The sequence below is a fragment of the Ambystoma mexicanum genome, chromosome 1q, assembly GCF_040938575.1.
Source record: "Ambystoma mexicanum isolate Mex_15411 chromosome 1q, UKY_AmexF1_1, whole genome shotgun sequence".
In the NCBI taxonomy this organism is placed as follows: Eukaryota; Metazoa; Chordata; class Amphibia; order Caudata; family Ambystomatidae; genus Ambystoma; species Ambystoma mexicanum.
Genome location: NC_090922.1, coordinates 1394520091 through 1394544408, shown reverse-complemented (window position 1 = coordinate 1394544408; position 24318 = coordinate 1394520091). Strand labels below are relative to the sequence as shown.

The following is a 24318-nucleotide window of genomic DNA, read 5'->3' as shown; positions in this document are numbered from 1 at the left end:
GCTCCTTAGTTCCCGCAGAGTTGTGGGGTCTTTTAGTTTCTGAAGTGCTTCCACTTTCTTTTCCTGAGGACAGAGACCCTGAGGAGTAATCTCATGCCCCAAGAAATTAACACGGGTTCTACACCACTGTGCTTTCTGAAAGGAAAGTTTTGCTCCGGTGGCCCTCAACTGTGTCAGAACATAACGGATCTCCGCTATGTGTTCTTCCACAGATGAACCTTTGATGAGGACATCATCTACATAAGCCAGGTTACCCCTCGCTTTCAGGTCGGGCATGGCCTTATGTAGGAAAATGTTGAATTAATTGCCGGAGTTGAGGTATCCGAAGGGAGTCCGGGTCCATGTGTACTGCTGACCCCCAAAGGTAAAAGCCAGTTTGTATTGGTCCTCCCTACTGACAGGCACAGTCCAGTATCCATTGGTCAGGTCTATTGCAGTGAATACCTGTGACCCCTGGATCTGGGCCAGCCCTTGGTCAATGTAGGGAAGAGGCCATCGGGAAGTATGGGCCCGTTTGTTGAGCTCCCTAAGGTCAGTGCAGAGTCTCCACTGGCCGTTCAGCTTCAATATTCCCAGCACCGGATTATTGAAAGTGCTGTAAACTGGACGGATTATTCCCCGGGACTCAAGGTTCGTAATTATTTCAGTAAGGGACTCCATGGATGCGAGAGGCAAGCGATATTGCTTCACAAACACTGGAGTCATGCCAGGGTCCGTGGGAATTGTTGTTGTGTGGGGTGGTCGGTCATTTTTTCGAAAAAATAATGTTGAATGACAATTTTTTCGAAAAAATAATGTCGAAAAAAATATGTCGAATTCCGTTTTTTTAAATTATATATTTATTTTGGGGTTCGGGATAAAATAAAATGGGTAAAACAAAAAAAAAATTAAAGAAGGGGGGTTGAGGGGGAGCCCCCCATTTCGAAAAAAAATGCATTAAAAAACAAATTCTACATTTTTTTTTCGACATTTTATTTCTCGAAAAAATGACTTTTGACATTATTGGTTTCTCCATTATGACTATAAACCGTTGTGTGGATGTCGGTGCGACCACAGTCATATGAGTCTACCACAAAGAGATCTTGAAAATCCAAGAAAACTTGTTTCAACTTTTGCTTCTGTTCCAGAGTCACACAGGCATCAGCTAGGTTGACTCTCTCTTCCACCATCTGCCTGAAGCCTGGAAAGACTTCTGGTTTTGCTATCTCAGCGGCCTCCTTCAGCTGGGTGGAGAAGTCCCTGGTCAGAGTGCTGATTTGGACTGGAGGCTTCAGGTGGGAAAGGCAGCCTTCATGGCCCTGGAAAATCACCTCATCCCTTCTGAAGTCACAAGTCACATCTTCCTTACCATAAGGGCAGGAAGTGTACACCAGGAAGTTCCCCCCATGCCGGGTAAAGATCCTGTCTGGTGTTGTGTTGTCATCACTGTCACTGTCAAAACAGTCCTTGGGGATTGGTCCTAACCGTTCATTTCCTAAATCAATGGAAAAATGTCGGTCATCAACCGCCATTCCAATAATGGTGCATGCGGCTAGAGTAATACTCTTTAAGTCGCTATTATCCACCTCTATTAGAATGGTGTCATGTTCTATGTTGACTAATGGTGTTGGGTTTACCCCCACCCTTGCTGTTGGAGAGCAGCATTTAGATGAATATAATCATCAGGGTTTTTCAATTTTTGTCCTCTTTTAACTTTCACTTCCAGGGAGAATTGTCGGGCCCATTCTGGGATGGTGACTTCCTCTTTAATCTGAATTTCAACTGCATAAGGTAGCAATTGAGCCGACCTAAATGCTTTTTCTGGATCATCAAAATCCATGGGATTATCCGCTAATCGGGACCACGCTTTGAAGTTTATTAGGTCCAAACTAATGGCAAAGCGATTGAGAATACCACTGCCTAAGTAAAAGGCGGCAGTGACGTCTCGCACGACCCAACAATTATGGACTATGCTCTTGTTGCCAATGGAGATTTTGAGCATACACCTGCTTGGCAGGAGATGTTTGGAATTGGGCGTTTCCAGATCCATTTCCCATTTGTCTATCAGTTTGAATGTGGTAATGGCTGGATCTTTTGGGAGTTGGCCGAACATGGCTTCGCTTATGAAGCTCTTACCGTTGTTCACACACACACTCGGGCGAGAACAGAGTCCTTCGCATCATTTAATTGAACAGGGATGAACAACTGCTCTCCAATTTGCTGAATATCAGCCAGGCTCTGAGCTGATTTCACATCTTTCTGGACTATTGGAGTAGGAATGACTGATTGTGGATCAGTAAAGAATTTCAGAGTGTTTCCTTCCAGTGTGGAATACCACCTTAAACTGGAAGGAAGGTTGATTTTCAGAAATAGAGAGGACCCCCCATCACCAGTCTGTTGTCCTACTGCTATTACTGTCACGTCTGGAATTTGGTTGTTCTGGAAGTGAAATTCTACTTGGTCAGATTTTTGTTCAACCATGTGGCAGGTGCCGTTTAAACTAACATGGTTGACGCTCTGTTTTAATTTTATTGGTCGGCTAGTTTGGGTCCAGAGGACCTTGTTTACGCAATCTGTTAAGGGTGACAACTTCTCAAGAGGTCATTCCCTAGTAAACCAGGGGTGCCCTCTGGAGTCACTACTATGACCGGGTGTTTCACCTTGTGTTGCCCAATTTTGATGTCCAAATCTGCAGTCCCCTCAACGGGAATTTCCTTCCCGTCAAAGTTCTGAAGTTGTCCAGGAAGAGAGGTGAGAGGAATACAGTAATTCTCCCCCCTTCCTGCATTTAGTTCATCAAAGGCCCTTTTGGACAAAAGGGTAGCTTGGGATGCAGTGTCCACCAGTGCCAAAATTGTACCCTGCCCCTGTACTTGTACCGGGGCGTAATATCTTCCCTCCTTCTCCTCAAGGGGGCACAGATAATGCACATTTTTGGACAACTGGTGGACTAATTTTTTTGTTTTGGACATTGCGAGAGAAGAGATCTGGGCAGAATTCTGTGGAGAGTCATGGGAATCTGCAAGAAAAAGTTGGCAACTGGAAATCAGAGCTGTTGTGGGTTCGCCTGGTTCCTGTTCTGGGCCGCCCCCCCCTTTTTGTAGGCAGTGACCAGGATGGGTTTGAACCAGGGGATTTTGAGGCGGTTGGTTCTGGGATGAGATGATGGGCGGCGCTAGCTCAGTCCCCACATCTCCCCAGTCGGGATGTGAATCCCTTGGGGCCCATCTTTCTTTGGGAGGAGTTCCCCCATCTCTGAAGGAGAAGATCCTTTTCCCAGGATCCTCTGAGGATCCCTCTCCCTCAAATTGGAAGATCTGTACCTCCTCCACAAACTGGGTCTGTTTGGGTCCTTTGTTTCTCCTACCTCCTCTCTGCTCCTTGGGTGGCAGACTTTCAGGGGTAGGAGATTTTGTTTCCGGTTCCTGGGTTTCTAGGGGCTGTTTGCAAGTGGGGAATGAAGCTTCCTCCAAGGCTTTACACCCCCCTTCCCCTTGTGCCTCCTCCCTGGGAACCGGTGGGTTATCGGGGTGCTGCCCCCGTCATTGTTTTGGAGCACCAGGCCCAGAGTTTGGGGCATTCTGCACCGGCATGCTCATCTGAGGGTTCTGTTGAGCCCTCAGCATGTGACCCAGATCCCGTGCCATATTTTGGACCTGGCGCTCTAACTGTGAAACCCGCTCAGGCTGATACGGGGTTCTATTTTCTCCCCTGGGCTGATCCCGGGAAGGGTAGCTACCCCTTCTCTGGTAGTACCCCGGGGTGGGAATATTTGGGTGTCTTTGTAAAATGTCGTGTCCACTTCTGACAGAATTCTGCCCTTTTCATCCAGAACACAACCTCTAAACTTTTCCAGAATTTACACAAATGTGTGCAAGGAATATGGGCATTAGATGATGAAGTGTCAGATTTTTAACATACATACATTTTGAGTAATACCCTATTTTCCGCTACTACCCCCAAGAACATACCACAGAGTCCTAACACCTCCTAAAATGTGCACAGAAAAATCACAGGAATCATGATATTATTGATATCATTTTGACAATCATGTACTATGAATTATCCATCTTTCTAAAATTATGCTCTGGCCCAGATGGGTGTGGTTTAGGTCCCAAAGCACATGGGGAATTCCTTGTTCGTCCCCGCCTCCAAGCTCAGCTGGCTTACATAGGCAGTGCCCCTCCCATTTCTTTCCAAGAGGAAGCCATTTACAACCCCCTGATTTAACATTTGCCTGAGCCAAGGAAAGTTCATTGTTCTGTTTCCTGCAGTCTCAGGTACCCCTCCCCTAATTCAATCAGAGAGTTGTAATCTCCTTTTGGTGGGGGAAGGAGAAGACAGGCCAGGCCTGTGAATGCAGTTGCTGGGCAAGTTTCAACTCCTGTCGGGGGTAGTTGCCGGGCAGAATTCAATCTCTTTAAGCCAGGCTTCAGCCAAATGTGACTTTTGTTCCCTTTTTTCTTCATTCAAATCAAACTTACAATTTTGACACATGCAGCTAGAACGCTGATTCTAAGTTCAAAACTATGACATTTAAACATTTGCAACCTATGTGACACTCAAAAGTAGGTCACTCATTTATTTTAAACATTTCGATTTTAGTGGCTTTAAGTCTAATTTCACTGCAGCTGCTGACATCCACAGCTCAGCCAGTTTTGTTATGAACATTATTTTAGGCTCTTCATCTTTCCAGATTTGGTATGCACACAAGACTTCATTCTACCAGACGTCTGCTGGTGTTCGGTAAGATTTTTGAATATCTTGCAATGTTTCAAATAGGCATTTTGAGCTTGCATTCAGAGAAACAAAGGTGATTTTAAAGCGCTTTTTGAGCTAACAGGCACTGCTGTTTTTCCTTTGGCACCACGTTTCACGAATGGCGCTGCTGGACCATCATGCTCGCACTGGTGGGTGGCAGGTCAGGCGACCATTTTGGTGTGCGCAAAAACTGCACGGTTTTCCTGGATTCTGGCGCCAGTGCGGGCTTTTCGGCCATCTTGGATTTTCTAAGCCCACAGCACCAAATGTTGCAGCATAATAACTTGAACGTGGGTCGATACACCTAACAATCTGTATGTTTCTAAGCTATGCACCATGATATTTTCCTCTGGTTATGTATGGGCAATGGTGGCTATACAGATGCTCTGGACTGCAAGGGTGGGGGGTATTTGGGGGAGGCAATATGGGATGGGGAGAAGAGGGGGGCTAGGAGTGGGCAGGGATGTCACCCCTGAATGTTGCTGCAAAAACAGCAGTAAAAAATGTGCTAAGAAAAGTACCATGGTGACATTTATGCAGTAAAAACACATAAAACCAGGAGGCAAAAACAGCAGTAAAAAATGTGCTAAGAAAAGTACCATGGTGACATTTATGCAGTAAAAACACATAAAACCAGGAGACAGATACAATACTTTTGTGCCAGGGGCACCCTCTTCTCCAGCTACTGAACTGATTTGCAGCAAACGCCCAAAGGCACATCTTCACATCTGCACAGCTTTTGGCCCAACTTGTTTTGGAAAGCCCATCCAGCGGATTAGGCTGTGCGCCTGTTTAATGAATGCACATTTTGGCCTATGGAGAAGCAATCCAAAAGCTATAAAAAAAACACCCCTTTTTAACGCTTTTGCATTTTTAAACCATATGCACTTATTTGCATCAAACTTTTCAGATTTGGAGGGCCCTTGGCCAGAAAACATTCTAAACATTTCATACAGATAAGACAAAGGTTATTCGTAAAATAATTTTCGCAAAAAAGTCAGTGGATCTTCCATTTAATTTTATCTATAAAGATAGACAACTGCTCACCCAATAAAGAAATATATATATATATATTCAATATTGTAAGGAAGGAGGGGGTCGGTTGAGCCCCCCCGACATTCTACGTGAAAGGGACCACTTGCTCTTGCACTAGTGGGGGACTCCTCCTCTGCCCTTCTGCAACCATGGGAAATAAGTCCCTGGCATAAGCAGAGATGGGGCTATTGCAAGACACACTTGGACTCATTTTGTGTTCTCTCGACTCCATCTTTGGACTAGGCTGCATTCTGACATTGCGAAGTCTCCTCTCCCCTCAGCAGAGCCACGCACAGTGAGCACTGACAGCCCCCATCTTTTTCCTCCTGCGCCTGTGCCTCCCAAGTCCCTTTCTCACGGATGCGCTGAGACAAGATGTTGCAAGCAAACAATGTCATTCTTCCTCTGAGATCACTGTCCTGTGTGTGAGAGGGCGAACCATGACTTGTAGTTCATCCATCTCAACAAACCTGCTCCTGCACATCTCACCCCTGCTGTTGGATAGTTACTGCTCGTTCAACCATGTGCCCCTCCAAAGCTATTCTTTTGATGTACCAGAAGTGTGACGCTTCCTTGCTGACCACCCTAGAGTGCCCCCAATAAAACCAGACCACTGTCACAGTATATTCCGTCCTAAACTAACATGTGTCACTCCACCCCCTTCACGCTCTGATGTGCCAGACCTGACAGCTATCCATCCTGACCCCCGCAGGTTACCTCAGGGGCAAGACCCCCACACCCTTCACCTTGCCCGTGACCTAGAGTGGGATAATACAAACGCACGTGTACAATTTATAGGCCTCTAATGCATACTTAAAAGGTATAGTGATGATCATTATTTATTGCATGTCTAGGATAAGCGTGTAGATCAGTTTAGCCAGAAACAGCCGCCTCTGACCCAACCTTCACCTCGTATGGACTGGCCCGGCAGAACCACATGATAGCCAACCTCCCACCAAGTCATCAGCCAATCCCGTGGAGCCGACCCTTACAGAACTATATGTGCACCCCCTCCCTAACCAATGTACTGTAACTTGTAGACTGTATGGAAGACATCACTGATGACACTGTAACCCTTTAAAACATTGTTTCTATACTGTTTGCCAGATCGCTCTCAAGGCAGCAGAGTTCTCTGGATGCTGAATTTTATGTAAACCTTTGCAGAATCTCCATACCAATCTCTTGGTCTCATTCCCTACTGTGTTCTTTATTCTGAGTTTTTGTTGGTGATGTGGGGAGTGAGCGCCTTCAATATATATATATTTAGATTTTGCTACAGGCAGGCCAAGTACACACACTTGGTCCACAGGTTAAGTTCCTGTGTGTCTCGTTATTGGGTTTCATGATTTAACATGCATAGATTCTTCAAGGCAATAACAGACACTGAATTTGATTTTCCGTTGTAATTTAATTTAATTTTTTTTTTATAACACGCCTAATATCGTAGCTGAGTTCGGTTTCTGAGCGCGGATCCAGGATTCTAACCTATGTTGCTCTGCGTGGTCTTGCTTCCAAGACCAGCGCGTTGCTCCTGTGCAATCCTCCGTAATCACATGTCCGCAAATATTTTGGTACCCTGGAGTACATACTGATCACTTGTCATCTGACTGCTGTGACCCAGAAAGGTTCCTTCTATCAATCAGTCACCCATCAGTATGCATATGGGACAAGGGGGCTGGGATTTTGAAGTTGAATGATGCCCTCCTTTGTGGGGGATGCCCAATATCAAAAGAAAGAATCTTGTGTGACATGGACAAGTACCGCCAGAAATTGGCACCAGGGAACTGCCTCGACATTATCTGGCATGCAGCCAAGGAGGTGATTAGAGGGGAACAATCTTGCACCAATTACAAAGAATATCTTAAAACAGACGTCCAGCACTCCAAAGGTGTACAAAGTGGCTGGCAAAACAGAATTTACAGGCATAAATGCTAAATCAGATGTGAACTGGGTGCTTAGTCGACAGGTGAAGAATTCCAGATTTATATGCGAAGCGAGCAAAGGAACTACGAAAAAAAGAAATAAGGTTGATAAACTGTTATTCCACAATTTATGCATTGGGCACAGTAGGTACAATAGCAGGCAGATAAAGGCTGCAAAAGGGCAGACATTTATTAAAGACCAGAGTTTTATACCAGCGTATATACAGAAGATGAATGTGATTTATTGCACCAATCATGCACAGCTGTTATCCCTAAATTGATCAATAGCTATATTGGAAAGACATATCTCTCGACACGAAATGCAACCTGAAATGTCTACTTTTGACACAAATGACATGGTGTGTTCAGAAGGGTCCTGTGATTAATATTGTGAAAAGTCCAAAAACAAATATCGATTTCCTCTTTAAATTATGTCATTGGGCCTCATTACGAGTCTGGCGGTAGCCGTGCCTGTAGAGCCGGCAGGCTGCCGCCGGACCCAGAGTGAATTACCGGCTCCGGACTTGCCGGAATTACTGGGGCATTACAGCCCCAGTGGTCCAGTAAATCCGGCGCCGGCATTTCTGTTAATCCCCATTCCCCTGGAGTCCTACAGTCCTACAGGACTCCATGGGAATGTGGACCGCAGAAACACTGGCGCCATGTCGTAATGATGCTGGTGTTTCGTGCATCTCTGCATGCAGGTGCAGTTCCGCCTGGCGGGTGGACGGCACCTGACCGCACAACTCGTGGTTTGCTGGTCCGGAAAACGGTGCTAGTACGGTTTTACCGGCACCGTTAATTCCGGACCGGCAAACTTGTAATGAGGCCCATTGTTTTTTTAATTACTGTACAGCTAGAAACGGATTGTAGAGGAATTTGGATTTGATCCTAATAAGAGCAAGCTAACAGCATATCATTTGTAGAGTTTTCTTAAACCAGGCTAAGCATGTAGAAAACATTGTCATCATTTTGTATCAGGATTCATGACACTATGATCCTGCCAGGCCTCATGCACGCCTTTGACATGGTCGGCCATGAAATTGTACTGACTAGACTGGAAGACATCAGACTGGAAGACATCATTGTCTTGCGGATTTGGGGATGTGGATGATGAGAAACTGGCTGAAGCTAAACGGCAGTAAGACCGAGGTCCAATTGTGAGCCCCGCCTCTTTCAAAATTTCCAACACTCTTCTCATGCTGACATCATGCTCTTCCACCGTGGTACCACACATCATCCTGTTAAAACATAACTCCACACTCATCTCCCAATAGCTTATTCATTGTCTTCTGAAAAACATTTGCCGCTTCAAACAGACCAAATGGTATTCTTTTAAACCTGATCAGTCCAAATGGAGTAATAAAGGCCATTAAGTCACGTGAGTCTTCGTGAAGCTCCATCTGATGATATGCTTCTCTCAAGTCCAATAGCGAGAACATTTGTGGTCACTCTTGCTAACAAACCATCAATTCTTGGAATGGGAAACTACTCAGCACCACCTCCTTGTTTAGCCATTGAAGATCTATACACAATTTGACTGAGCCATTCGACTCTCGCACAATGACAATTGGGTTAACCCACTCTGACGCTTCAATGCCCTCGACGACTCCTTCAGCCTCCATCTTCTTCAGTTCCGCCTGCACCTCCTTTCTCAAAGCCAGCTGATTTATACACACTGTCAGTGAGACAGGGGTGGCAGCCGTACTTATTTTAATCCAGTAAACAAAGCCTTTTAGGCACCCCCCCTTTTTCTCAAACACCGTTGGGAACCATGTCAATATGTTAATTTCCTCTTTTACTGCCACTCGTTGCTTCCTGTGTCACCAAAACCTGATCAGGATGCGGTGGGACAAGTCTAATCGCAAGTTCTCCTTGATCATCCCATGAAAGTAACTCACCGCCCTTCCTGGTAACATATCGTACCATGAGCACTCCTCCCTTTAAATCGCAACACCGCTTCAAACTGGCCAACAACGTCTATTGGAACGTCTCCATACACATTGGCTTTAATCCTTACTTCCTCTAGTGAGCAACATCCAAATTTGTCTTTCTATAACTGCACATTAATCAGTGTGTAATCAGCACCACTTTCGATTAACAGGGGCACCGTAACGTCATTGACTGAAACCCAGGCATGTGGTTTCTTTCTCCTCACCTTGCCCACTACTGCCTGAACAGAGGAGACAATTTCTCTGCCCAACTCCTCTTCTCCATCCGGCTCTTTCTCATACACCTCCCGAATCTGTCCAGAAATCCCCCCAAAATGTCTGCAACAATGAGCAAGATGTCCTTTACAGCCACACTCATGACAGATAATATGAATTGCCATGCACTCCTTATTTGAAAGATAATTTCCACTCCCACAGAAAAAACAATTCCTGCCGTTGTAATTTCGTGAACCCAATCTTGAAAATACACCTCCTCCATGTCCTTCATTCCTGCGTCCACAAGACGATGCAGCATCCCTCTCACTGTTAATGGGAAATTATTTTCACTTGAACACTCCTTCCATCCTTGCTCCAACCTTTTCCCACTTGAGCCTTGGTTTGTAGATACCTGTTATACAATATTATTATTTTCCTGTTTTATTCACAGAGCCTTCCTCCACTGCCAACCTACGACTCTCTCATCCTTTCTCCGGACACAACTCTTTAATGCATGACTATGTGTGCACTATATTCTTCGCAATCTCAATTGCCCTTGTCAGCGTTGGGTCTCGCTCTCGCCACAACTCCTCTCTGTCATTGAGACATTTTATCATCAGCTGATCCCGAATATGTTCTTCCTAACAATTAGTAAAATTGCACTTCATTGCTAATCCTCTTAGTGCCATTAAAAACTCCTCAATGGACCCTCCACTTTTCTGTTCTTGAGTGGCAAAGTGATATCTCACCAGAATTTTATTTTCCATGACCTCGTAATGCTTGTCCAAATTTGCAAGACTCACTTCAAAAAGCCCTGCATCACCCAACCCTTCAGGTTGCAGCAGTCTTTTCAAGACCTCCTGGCATGCAGCACCTAGACAGTGAAGCAAAAGGGCTTCCTTCGTCCCATTCGAATAATTTGGGCCAAACACAACCAATACATTGTTTAAAAAGCCTTCCTTCCAATCTGCCCACCTTACATTTGGTTCTCCAGGTGAAGCTAAAAACATTGGCGGTCCTGGTACATTTGCCATTGTTCTTTATTATTTTTTCTCTTGCTCAGAATTGTACCAGAAAACAATAGCACATATGAGCAACTCCAAACACTGGATCCTGAATGAATTGCCTGATGAAAGTACTGGGACGAGTAAACAGACTACCTGGTTGCTCTTAACATTATTTTCCAATTTGTAAAATGGTGTCTGCCAACCTCAAAATGGTAGCCGCCACACGCAATATGGCTGCCACTGCTGGGAATGTTAACTGCCAACATTAAGAGGGCCGCTGCATCTTTTTTTATTTATTTATTCGTATTTTTAAAGCACACATCAGCCGAAGGGCATTGTGGCGCTGTTACATATAAGGACATTGCTGGTTACAAAGGAAGGCTTATTAATTACATTGATATTTGCATTTACGGTTCATCTTGGAGTTACATAGTACAGAAGATAGTATGTATTTGCATTTATGGTTCATCTTGGGGTTATAGAGTACATAGAAAATAGCATATAGCATGTATGTAGAGCAGCTAGTGGGTTCGCCATGCGGGTTTGCCAGGCAGGGGCGCAGGAATGTAGTGTGGGTTATACGAACAGTGTGTTTTTGAGGGTTTTGCGAAAGGCGAGTAAGGAAGGTTCTGCTCTGAGTGCGTTGGGGAGGGCATTCCAGAGTTTAGGTGCTATGTAGGGTAAACCAATGCCGCCGGCGCTGGCTCTTTTTATAGAGGGAACGCAGAGTTGGTTTGAATGGTGGCTCCTAGTGGGGCGGGCAGAAATGTTTTTGGATATAGTTTCTGATAGGTAGGATGGGGCGGAGAGATTGATGCATTTGTGCGTAAGTGTGAGAATTTTGAAATTGATTGTTTCCTTGACAGGGAACCAGTAGGCTTTGCGTCTGGCCTGAGATATGTGGTCCCTTTTTGGAATGTGAAGGGCAGCGCAAGAGAGCGTTGTTTTGTATTATTTGGAGCTTGTTGATGTTTTTAGTAGAGGGCCTGCCAGAAGGGCATTGCAATAATCGAGTCTGGCTCCTATTGTGGCTCTGGCTATGGATAGGCAGTTTTGAGTGGTTAGAAAGGGTTTTATGGCAGTTATAAGTTTAGTGGTGTGAGCAGAGGCAGAAGAGATGGCGCTGACCTGTCTTGTCATCGAGAGAGTGGAGTCTAAGTAGACTGCAAGGGTCTTTACAGATGTAGAGACTGTTATGTTAGTGTGGTCGATGGTGAAGTGAGTGTATTTAGTGTTGAGTTTGGAAAGAATTTCCTTGGGGCCTAGGATGATAATCTCAGTTTTATCCCCATTTAGGCAGATACCGTTGATTGCCATCCAAATTTGGATGATGGCATATATGGAGGAGAGCTTCTGCGTCATGGTCGTAATCTCCAGTAAGGGGAAGGAGGACTTGGGTGTCGTCGGCATAGTTCGTGTATGCTATACCGAGTGCATAGAGCATGTCAAAGAGAGGTTTGGTGAACAAGTTATAGAGGGTGGGTGCAGTACATGAGCCCTGGGGGACTCCACAGTTGATAGTGGTGGGGGCTGCGTTGGCTTGGTCAGAGTAGATCTTCATAGCCCTTACTTCTAGGAAGGAGGTTATCCAAGAGGTGGGCGGCGTTGGACAGGTGGGAGGTGAGGAGGCCAATCATCATGCTGTGTTCACCCCGGAAAACCACCACAGCTCAGTTAGCCCCCTCGACACCTCGTCAAACCTCTACTGGACGCTCTTCCTTCACCCCAGGCTCAACAAACCTCGACGGGTAAGCTTCATTGATACTCCTTACATCCACATCAGCAATGTCAGGCACAGGAGATTGCTGTAATGAAGACATCAACCCAGAAATGTTTTGGAGAACATCTTCATGTGATGTTTATTAATCATTACAAAGGTTCATTAAGCAACCTCCGACCTTGGCAGGCACTCTCCAAATGACACTTGTTGGAATCTCTTCCCACCAACATTCCACATTCTACCCAGCTGTGGTGTCCCACAGCTGGCCCCAACATTCTAATGCCTTGCTGCCTTTTTGTTATCTGATGCAGCCCTAACAGCGGGCTCACCATCTTCGTCAGTCTGCTGACTGCCGACTGCAGCCACTTTACGATCCGCTTTGCGGGGGGGAGGAGGAGTACGTTTTGTAAAGATGGATGCAGAGCCTCAAAGCGCTGTAGCAACTGAGCAGAAAATGGTCAGAGTCCGGAGAAACAGAGTAGCTATGTTACCCAGTTAAGAGAGCAAAGGGAGGCTTACTAAAAAAGGACGAGACAGAGTAAAAGATATCCTATCTTTATTTCTACATAACATCTGATCTCCTCCTCTCCTTTCCCCTCCCTTTCCGGTCGGTTCACGTGGTAGAGTGCCCATGCGGGTCTTCCTTAAAGATGCAGTGTCCTGTCCACGGTAACAATGCCGACTGCAGCTATTGCACAATCCACTTCACTGTCCCCCATCATGGGGGACGTGACTTTTGTAAAGATGGAAGCAGAGCATCAAAGCACCATAGCAGCTGAGCAGAAAATGGTCAGAGACCGGAGAAACCCGAGCAGGGCGTATTGGCGCTGCCTTTTCGGCGTGGGCCGATTTGGCACAACCGCTTTGGTGCAGCAGACATTTTGGCACACCCACTTCGGTGCAGGAACGTTTTGCCGTCAGTATGTTTTGGCGCATGGGATGCACAGCAAAAATGCACCAAAAGAAAAGAATGTCATTCTCGTGGAAATGTATGTCCTGGTGCTACAAACCATGGAAAAAAAATCACAATTGCAAACTGTGGCAGTGAAGTAAGAGTAGAATGGGTGGATGTGCACAGAGAAAGGAATTGAAATGGAGATGTATTTTATTTTTTTGTTTTTTTATTTCAAACCGTTGTTTTATTAGTTCGATCAACAAACTTTTACAACTTTTATGAAATATATTTTCTTCTTGTTATACAGTTAAAACATTTTTTCTATATCAATTAGCAGTTTCCATCTAAAAAAGTTCCTTTCCTGTGTACAGTTGCCTTTGCATTCTATGAACAATTTATATACATATAAGTAACAATCAAGGTAATTCGTTTACTATCCATCATGTGGACGCAGTTTTAGCATCTTCTTATTTACATAATGTTAAGAAAGTCCAAGTGGTAAGAAAACACTAGTACTCAGGCTTCACTTAAGGATAAATTTGCAAATACCATGCAGGTTCCAGATATTATAATGCAATTCTAACTTCTAAGTAAGCTTGTGTATGAGGAAAGCCGAAACGCTAACAACTGTCATGCAAAATTATAGCAAGATGTCAAAAGGCTTTACAAAAACAGAAGTGAAAGAAATGCGGTGTTCCTAACATCAGCAGCTAGCCTGCCCCTTGTTCATTTGAAACCTCTTCTAAAGTTCATTATTTATGGTCATTAAAAGTCTACACAGAGCTAATATAAAGCTTGTTCGCGTTCCCCACATACAGGCTAACCAAAGCCATTCCCTGGGTGCCTCAGTTAATACACAATTAGTTGCAATTGTTAATGCACGTGTTGACTCAAAATATGGACAGAATATAACTAGGTGTTTCAGGGTTTCTTTAATAGAACCTGCATCCTGACTCCGCTTCAACCTTCCAATGCGTGCTCCAGCCACTAATTCGTTCTAAGGTAAGGGATTGGTTCAATTTAAAATGGAAATAAGTTTCCCTAGCTTTATTACAGGGAAACTGAATTATATAAGGTTTGTGCGGACGTCTAGAGGAGCAAAAGCGAGCTGCTTCCTTATAGCCGTTTAGTACCTCCATTCCAGTTACCGTTTTACACAAGTCATTCTCTATAATACGATGTTTCACATAAGCCGGTCTAAATTCTAAGTCTGCTGGTACAAGTGCAATTTCGTCCAATAAATGAACCATTTGTGCGTAGTAATTTGTGATAGAAGATCGTTCAGACGCGACCATTAGTTGACCCAGATCTTCATACAAACAATTAGCAGGTGGATATAACATTCTGGCGAAGTTAGCCAACAAACGCCAGTTACGGCGTGCAGATAGAGCAGTGATTCCAAGTTCCTGCCTTATTACAATATTTGGTGTGGATTTGGCCAACCTCAAGCCTCCCTTCGACATACAACCTTGTCATTGATCAAGATAGTTATTGATATTCGCTAGGCACATGTCTAAAGCAAAAAGGATACCAGACTCCACTTTTAAGATGTAAAATTGCAGTAGTGGCAGCAATGAGAATTTACAAAACTTTAGATATACTATCCGCATTTGTGTGGAGAGGGGAGCCGCTTTCTTATGTAGTACCTCTCTCCACATTGCTAAAGAGTGGGAGTCAGTTATAGTATAACCAAGATATCGAATTTCAGGCACTGTGGTTATAGGAAAGTTTTCAATCCTCCAATTGCGTGTGATGTTCTTCCTCTTGCGATTCCTAAATACTACTATATTAGATTTTTCCACGTTACATTTTAGGTTGTGGGTAGAGCAGTAAGATGCGAATAGATCTAATTTAGTTTGCATACCTTTGGGCGTACGATCAAATAATACAATATCGTCCGCATAGGTTAGCCATTGTATTTTAAGATGGCCAAGCCTTGCTGGATAAGAAATCAGGTTATTCCAAATGTCGTTAATGCCACATAAATAGAGATTGAAAAGCGTAGCTGTTAAGTTGCATCCTTGCTTAACACCCCGGCCGATCTTTATTGGATGTGTAGTTGCACCTTCGTTATTCACCCTTACCAAATAGGTGGTGTTCGTGTGGAGCTTGGATATCAGTTGTATAATACACTCAAGTATGTTCATGGCAGCCATTTTTTTCCACAAAAGTGAGTGTATGACAGAATCAAAGGCGGAGGTAAGGTATATCGAAGACATGCATAGTGGGCCAGAGTCCCTATTTTTATGCATGGCTAGGAGATGCGCCATAATTGTAGCATTTAACGGAGTACTCATCCTTGCGCGGAATCCAATTTGGTACTTGGACAAGATCTTAAGCTCTCCAATAACCGCTTGTAATTCCCCCAAGAGCAAGGTCGCAAACACTTTAGCAGCAGTATCAATTAGCGCTATCGGCCGAAAATTACATGGCTGGGACCTTACTCCTTTTTTATATATTGGTACAATGATGGAATTTAGCCATGAAGGGGGGGTGTCAGCAGTTGTCAGCATATTATCAAAAAGTTTCTTAAGGATCCTAGCCCACATATCTGGATGACGTTTAAGAACACAGGGTGGGATCCCATCTGGGCCTGCTGCTTTTGAATATTTTAGGGAAGTTATCGTTGCTGCAATAGTACAGATATCCCATAGCGGAAAAGAAGCAGGGGACAAACAGGTCCATTTATATTCGATTTCTACAAAGGCTGGTGGGAGGGCGAATTTCTTTTTGAAATAGGTCCACCAGGCCTGTGCAGAAATCGATGAGGACTGGTCTGAGGTGAGTACCGATGTTCCCGCCCTGAGCAAAGCCCAAGTGGATCGTCTATCCCTGTGGCAAAGTGTGCTAAACATTTTCTGGTTGTCCTGGTTGTGAATAAAATGTCTATGATCTCTGAATCTATTCCGATAACTGTTCAATACACTTTTTTTCTCTATCAAGTATTCCCCCCCATGTGGGTGCGGTTTTAAGAATATGTCGCAAAGCCAACCTTTTAGATCTTTTAGCTTCAAGAATGAAATTAGAATTTTACGGGGTAGATCTCGATTCGGAGTGCGGTGTATACGCCTGCAAGGATTGTAATACTTCAGTTGTTATTCTAGCTATAGCATCAATCTCTCGATTAGGCGAGTTACGATGGACACCAGAATTGTGATAGAAATTCAGACGGGTAGAGATCATATCATTTACCCTGTCACAAAGTTTGGTGGCCCATCGAATCGACAGGCCAGGCCGATCCCCTTCCAGAAACCCTTGTTGATGGTCCTTGGGTAAGTGCACAACGTCCAATTGGAGATTCAAGTGGATCATGTAATGGTCACTATACCCAGGATCATATATTGCGATGTTCTTGGAGTGCGACTGCAACCCTCGCGATATGGCAAAATAGTCAATGCAAGTCGATCTATCCCCTCTTCTCCAGGTATGGCACCCATCACTAGTGCAAAATGGGAGGATGTCAAGTTCCCAAGATTCTAAATACTCTTGCCACAATTTAGCTCTATGCCATGTTTGATGAGTGCCCCCACAAGCTGCAGGGTTAAGTCTAGTTTTCATACAATAGGCGTTGAAATCCCCTCCTAATACAATGTCACATGTGGGATGCAGAGTGAGAATTTCATCAAATAGTGTGTCGAGCTCATGGAATGCACCTGTTTGGTTGAGCATTGCTGGATTGTGATATAGGAATGCCAAGAGAAGAGGAGTTGGCCGAGAACCCCTAAGCATAACTAGTACAGCCATCATTGCAATTGCATTAAAAACGTCTAGCACCAATGCATTTAGATTGGTGTTTATGCATATCGCCAGACCCCCGTACGGCCGACCACCTATGCCACGTTTTGCCTTTGTTTGGAGAACAGTCTAAGCGGGCAGCAAGAGTTCGTGGGCACATATAGTTTCCTGGCATAACATGATATCACACTCCATTCCTAGATGAGGGTTACTAAACCATGCCTTTAGATTGGTAAACCCACATGAATTCCAAGACAAGATAGATAGGGGAGCAGGTTACTTAATGAGGAGTATTATTCATAGCTGGGTTTCGAGTATTTTGTAAAGCGGCTAACCATGACCAGTCCTTGCTGGTGTTAGAAAAGCTTACTAGTTGTGCAATTACGTCTGCATTCACCCCACTCTGAGAATCACCAGGGGCCGAATTTGGCAGTTGCGCAGGGGGAGGCGCCAGAGGCGTTTCGTTGAAGGAGATAGCATCATCGATTGAATCGAACGGATACGGCATTAGTCCAATAAAACGTAGCTCCTCCGTGTATTGCAGGAGGAGGTTGGTGATAATGGCCGATTGCACCTTGCACACCATACGATGCTTTTGAATTGGAGGCAATGTTATCCATTCAATATCATTCGTATGCAACGTACGCAGCCCGGCGATGTATTTATTTCCTTGTCCAGTATAGCGTCAACTTGTCACCCCTCAACCACTCTCGTCTGCTCAGTGACATTGAAGTTGTAGCAGTGTAAAATGGCATCGTTCAAATTACACAGACAGGTGGCATCCGACAGCAACGTGCACGTGTTTTATGCGGTTGGCACATGCCTCGCTGCAGTCAAAGGCTGTCCCAATTGATGCAGGTTCCCGGGGAGAGTGGCAGCAGCTTTACAACAGTCTGCCAGTTCCACCTGGTCTGCCCATCTCCCAGCCTCTTGTGCCGCCCATGGCCTCTAGACAAGGGCAAGAGTCAGTCACCTGTCACTCTGGCTCTGCACCAGCCTGGGGGGGGAGGCTTGCAGGACCATAATATCTTCAGTCTGAAATTGCAGTTCTAGTAGCAGGCTAGAGTGGATGCATTCTCAAGACATGCTTTACTCTCATGCCCGCGCCTTCTCAGACAGTGAACACGTCATGCATTTTCTAAGTGAGGCGTTCATCAGGCTCCACCTTTTGATTCCAATGCATGATTTTTTGGGGGTTATGGGAAGGGTGCCAAAGTACTCTATGCAGTATCATTCTATCTTTTTAGGAAATGGGATACCCCAGTTCATGTGTGACTTTGCCCACCAGCTGGGATTGGCCCAGTGTCTTTGGGGTTCTGGACACCACCACACAGCACCTGGTCCTCTGGAAAGAATTATTAAGAAGGGTCTTAAATAGGATGTGTGTTTATGAGTGGAGGTGTGTTTTAAGGGCATGTATTTAGATCGAATTGTTTGAATGGCTGTGTTTAAAGTATGTTTTAATTTTGTAAATATGTGTTTAGGCGTGTTATTTGTTTGCATCTGCCTGTGTGTATTTTATGTGTATGATTATCTAGGCATGTTAATACATATGTGTGCATTTGTGAGTGACTCTGTATGCCACCGTTTATCTGTCCCGTTTCTATCTGTGCATAACTATGCGCACTTTGCGTGTGCGCCTATGTTTTGCGTGTATTTGAACGGACATATTCCTGTTCTATGTGTTCACTTTGTGCGAACATTTCTTTGTGTTCATGTGTTCTTTTCATGCTACTTGTTTTGGTGGGTGAGCTGTCGGGGTAGACAGAGAAATAACTTGAGTTGTCGCTTTGCTTACACGTGTGTGAATCTGACGGTATGCATTTATTTATCGATTTGGCATGTGTGTGTATTTGTGTCCGCACGAATATGTGTGTTGTGAGTATATGAGTATGTACGTACCCTTAGTTCATTTTGCTGTGTGTACTCATCCGAATGCATGTGTATGCGTGTATGTGTTTTTGTTTACTTTTGCATTTGTGAAACTGGTGTATGTGTTTTGTATGTGCGGGCAAGGGTACAAGTTAGTGGTGTGGTCTGCTGGTGCGGATATGCGGTTGCCGTGTATGTTTTTATTTGTATGTATTCTTTTGAATGAGCTTGTGTATGTGCAGTCTGGTACTGGTTTGAGGATATGTGTTGTTGATGTGTGTGTTTGTTGACTGTGTATCATTCTTTGCAAATGCAGCACATTGACGGGTACAACACCCGTCAACGTGATGCAATTTCAAAGAATTATGCTTTTGAATTTGGCGTGAGGGAGTTTACACTTGGCTTCAATGTCGGCCACGTCGAAACGTCCCTCGCGCCAAACAGTGGCGTAACTTTGCTGAAAATGTTGGGGGGACATGACATCTGAAGAAAAGGTGCCCCAGCCAAATGAATGTGGACAAAATGGTGTTCCATGAAAGTTGGGGGGACAAACACCCCTGTCCCCCCCTAAAATTACGCCCATGGCGCGAAATCGCCCGCGCCAGAAAGGCTCCTGCGCCAAAATGGGCGCACCAAATCAGCCGCGGCACCAAACTGGCAGCGCCGAACCAGCCCGTGAAGAAACGGCGGCGCCAAAAGAGGGTGTACCGCGGAGAAACAAGAGCAGCACTGCTGACTGCAGCCACTTTACGGTCGGCTTGGCGGGAGAAGTCAATGTTGTAGAGATGGACCCTCAAAGCACTGCAGCAGCTGAGCAGAAAATGGTCGGAGAAGGAGAACAGCGCAACTGCAGCGACTTTACAATCCACTTCGCATTCACAGTTCACATTGTGCATCTTGAAGAATTTCTCTATAAATACCGACCAAGAAAGTGAGGTGCCCTCACCTGCCCCCTTTACGATACACAACTAATTCAAAACAGCAAAAGTGGGGAAAAAAGTCTTGCTAACATAACATACTGCGATCCTTTTTTTTTAAAAAAAAAGTCAAACATGCATCCGATTATATATATTTTTAAGCGACATTATTAAACAATTAATAAACACAAAATACGAATGTCTTTTTGCCCCTGGTATTGACTTTTCACACTGATATCGTGCGGAAATAACGGCTAAAAATAGCACACTACACTGACATATCGAAATAATAAAACGTGTTACCTAAATAAAACACATTCCAGTAGCAGTAAACATGTAATTGTGTAAATCTACCGCGTTTGACTTGCACCGCTCTCTGTTCTATCCCAGGTACTCTTTTCATGGTACCCACAGTCTCATTTCTTATGTTCTTGTAGACGGGAAGTGAATCTCCAAAACCATTACCCGAACACCAGTCACATGTTGTCCACCACAGTTCGTTTGTGCTCCCTAGTGACTGGACAAGTTGCCCGAGTAACCCAGCTGTACTATGATGTCACCCGTAATCCAAATGATTGGCAGCAGAGTATGCAAATCACAATACACAGGCATCCCAGATTGCCTTTCGGCCAGTACATTACCTCTCTGCCAGAGCTCTTGCAGCACTGTGTATGAAGGGACCCTGGTGTCAACCGGCTGCTCCATGATGCAGAAAGCGTGCATCACAGTCGACCATTTTGTAGAAGATGGTGACAGTAAGGAAGCTTATATCGTGTTGTTGAATTTGGACTCTTAACTTATTTAATTTTCCTGCTGCATCCACATTGATGTGTTCCCACCGTTGTGCTAATTTACATTTTTTTTCTATTTATTGGGCTGACATATTGGTGTGTTTTTATATATTATACACCACTGCATGTTTTTAAATTCTTTTAAATCCAACTTGCCTTGTATTTGTGCTGGTCACTGAGAATGTGGTTACAAAAATGTTATGTTTGTAGGGTAGGGTATAATATATGGCATTTATAACGCGCCTTGTGTTTCTAAGCACGACAAGGAGGGGTAAACAGAGAGAGGACAAAACAACGATCTTACTAGGCCTTGTGTCATTCAGCGCAAGGGCAGGGAAGTGAAAGAGGAGAAGTGCGGTGGGGGGAGCAGGGAGAGGTGCAGGTAACTCAAAAGTGCAGCCAACGGGAGGCTCATAAGTGCAGAGAGAAGGGACTGTAGGGATACAGATACAGACCACAATTGCTGGCTGAGCCAAGAGGCAGTGCAAAGTGCAACTGGACATGCAGGAGCCTGGGCCCAAGTTCAGAGGGTGACCAGGTGATTAGTGTGCGGAACAGTCAGGTGCATCAGCAGGGGAGAGGAAGAGAGAAAGCTGAAGCGAAATGGAAGGTCTTTAGTTGCTTCCAGAACCGGAGGTGGTTATGCTCAAGTTTGAGACCGGCAGGGAGGCTGTTCCAGAGGGAGGCCCCAGCCGAAGATAGAGATCTGCCCCTAACTCTATGCTTGGAAAAGCGACTGACTCTCAGAGAGTGGGAGGTGGATGAGCAAAGAGCTTGAGAAGGTAGATGTTTAGGAAGAGAGAGTTGGAGGTAGTGTGGTCCGAGGCCCCAGAAAGCCTTGTGGACAATACAGAGGGTCTTGACCTTGATCCTTGCTGCCACTGGGAGCCAATGAAGAGATTTCAGAGCTGGAGAGATACAATCCCTAGGCTTGAGGTCAATGACAGGTCTCGCATTTCTGTTCTGGATAAGTGTAGAGGTCGGAGAGTCGAGGCAGGAATATTTAGACAGAGGCTGTTGCAGTAGTCCAGCATAGAGAGGACCAGAGCTCTGGAGACAGTGAGCTTCTGGGGGAAAGTGAGGAAAGGTAGAATACCTCTGAGGAGGTGCAGTTGACAGTTTGACTTCTTAGAGACATCACAGATGTGAGGAGAGAAGGAGAGGGTGGAGTTAAAGATGACCGCAAGGTTCTTAGCCTCGCAGGCAGGAGCAGGAAGAGGGCCCAGAGTGGACGGCCAGAGAAAGAGGGAGGGAGCGAGGGAGGGAGCTGGTGTTCCGATGAGGAGGATCTCTGTCTTACTGCCATAAAGGCAGAGATCATTCGCGGCACACCATTCCTGAATTGTGGCCAGAATCTGGAATGAGAGAAGAGGCGGCCGAGGGGAGCCTGAAAGAGAGCTGGGTGCCAACCGCATAACACTGAAAGTTAGAGCAGAAAGCAGCAATATGGTGGGCAAAAGGTGTCAGGTATTTGCTGAACAGCCAGGGAGAAAGGTTAGACCCCTGGGGAACAGCACAAGTAGAGAGAAAGATAGAAGAGAGTAAAGGCCCGAGTTGGACCTGAGAGGGTCGTTCAGTGAGAAAGGAGGTCAGCCAGGCCAGTGCCTGATCAGCATATCACGGAGGCAATTAAGCAGGATGGCATGGCTGACCGTATCAAAAGCAGAAGAAAGATCGAGGAGAATGAAGACAGAAGGAAGGTTAGAATCAAGGTTCAGGCATTCAGGAGGGCAGTTTCTGTGCTTCTGGCAGCTCTGAAGCCAGACTAGTGGTCTGGGTATGTGAATTTCTAAAGTGCAGCAAATACCTGAACATGTACCCTAATGCTAGTAACAAAACCACATAAAAAGGTTCTGTGGAAGAGATGCATCTTTAAAAGGCACATGAAATGAGAATGATTGACAAGCGTAATGATTTTGGTTGTAAAGAATTCCAAAAAAGGGCTGCTTTTACTTTAAAAAAGAAAAAAAAAAGATCCTTCTCAACATATTTGCTGATTTAAGCAAGGGACCACCAAATGCTCCAGATGTGAGGATCTAATTGTTCTATGGTGTGAAGCTGTCGATCTCTCCTGCATTCATTTCAGACCTTGCTGATTACAAGCATGGTGAACGAGGCAAAGTGTTTGGAACCACATGCCAGCATCAACTAGAAGCCAGTGGAGGAGCATAGGGCAGGCAAAAGGTGCTCTCAGCCATCTAGTCTAATCAAATCCAGGACAGCTGATGGTGAAATATTGCAAGTCCAAGTAATTGTTTTTGCATAAATCCAGGTGACGGGAAATATGCATAAACAAACAAGAAATCCAAAAATAATGAAGATTGTGCAAGGTACGGTGATAGAAAAAACTCTAATATCCTGATCATTTGCTGTTTCAAAGAGTCTGGAATCAAGGAGGTCACCAAGATTAGGGACATAGGGACCAGCTAAAGGGCACTGGCCAAGTGAAGTAGGCCAGCGATCAGCCTTCAAACTGCTGTGTACTCCTGCTTGGGGACAGTGTGTGTTTGGAGAACCAAAGCATAACCTATGTCTTTCCCTCTGTCTTTGTGCTGTTAAATGTTTGTCAATTATGATCCATACTGTGGCTTACCTCTTTATGAATAGCTTTAATCAGACAGAGAACAACCTAGGTCTCAGCTGCATTCCTGTAGAATAACAATCCATATGTCCGAATGAGATACGGCTAGGATGATGATTGGAAAGAAGCGCACGAAGTGTTAATCCCTGGCGATCTCCACATGTGATTTCTTGAGGCGTCAAGTTAAAGGAAGGAAGGGTCACAGACTAATTCCATTTCACAAGAAATAACTCAATCCACACTAAGGCTGCTTTCCTGTAACCCACGCGCAAAAGGCAGCCCAGAAGATCGGGATCTTTGAAGGAAAGGCAGACAAAATGTCTAAAAGCAACTCGGCTCTGATACCGCCTCAATCCACCACTCGCTGAAGGTCAATCAGGAGCGAGGTGACCACAGACTCTGGACTACGTCAAGTGTTAACATCATCTTTAAGTAATCAAGAAGAGAATACAGTTCAACAAATGCTTGTTACTGGAAGGCAACAGGTCACTCCATCAAGTTCCCAGGATACAGTAATTTAGAAATTGTATTGAAAAATGTGCAGTGTCCAATGGATGGTGAGATGGCTTTTTCTATAGAGGGACAACTACAATGTTTTTAAGACTGCCTTGCCCAATGACCAGCATAGTGAATCATTGGTAGTAGTACTTGGATCCAAAGCAACCAACATATGTGCTCTTTAAGAATGCAAGAAGGACAAGGATCTTTAGAAGGCTCGCTGAAGTACTGATGTTCCATAATATTAAAAAGATGTCGTTCATATATGGGGGAAAACCAAGACAAAGAAACATACCGAATTTTTCTGGGTTGGCTCAATCGGACAAGAAAGAGAAAGTGGAATTGGGAGTCCTTAAGGAACCTTTACAAGTTCCTGGCAAACATTAGGATTAGACAAATATGAAAAGCGATATATCTTTTGAGTTGCAATGATGTTTTTCTTATAGGCAAGACATTTT

General features: G+C 44.8%; 1 long non-coding RNA gene across 2 annotated transcripts in view; it reads right to left on the bottom strand.

Annotated features, from left to right (window-relative positions):
• Positions 1-20515, bottom strand: part of LOC138522382 (uncharacterized) — a 37363-nt gene extending 16848 nt beyond the window's left edge. Inside the window, exon 1 of one of the 2 annotated variants that reach the window (XR_011283312.1) lies at positions 20294-20515. This is a non-coding gene — a long non-coding RNA (uncharacterized lncRNA). The remainder of the gene's footprint in view (positions 1-20293) is intronic. The other variant, XR_011283311.1, reaches the window with a different exon arrangement.
• Positions 20516-24318: the final 3803 nt, after the last annotated feature.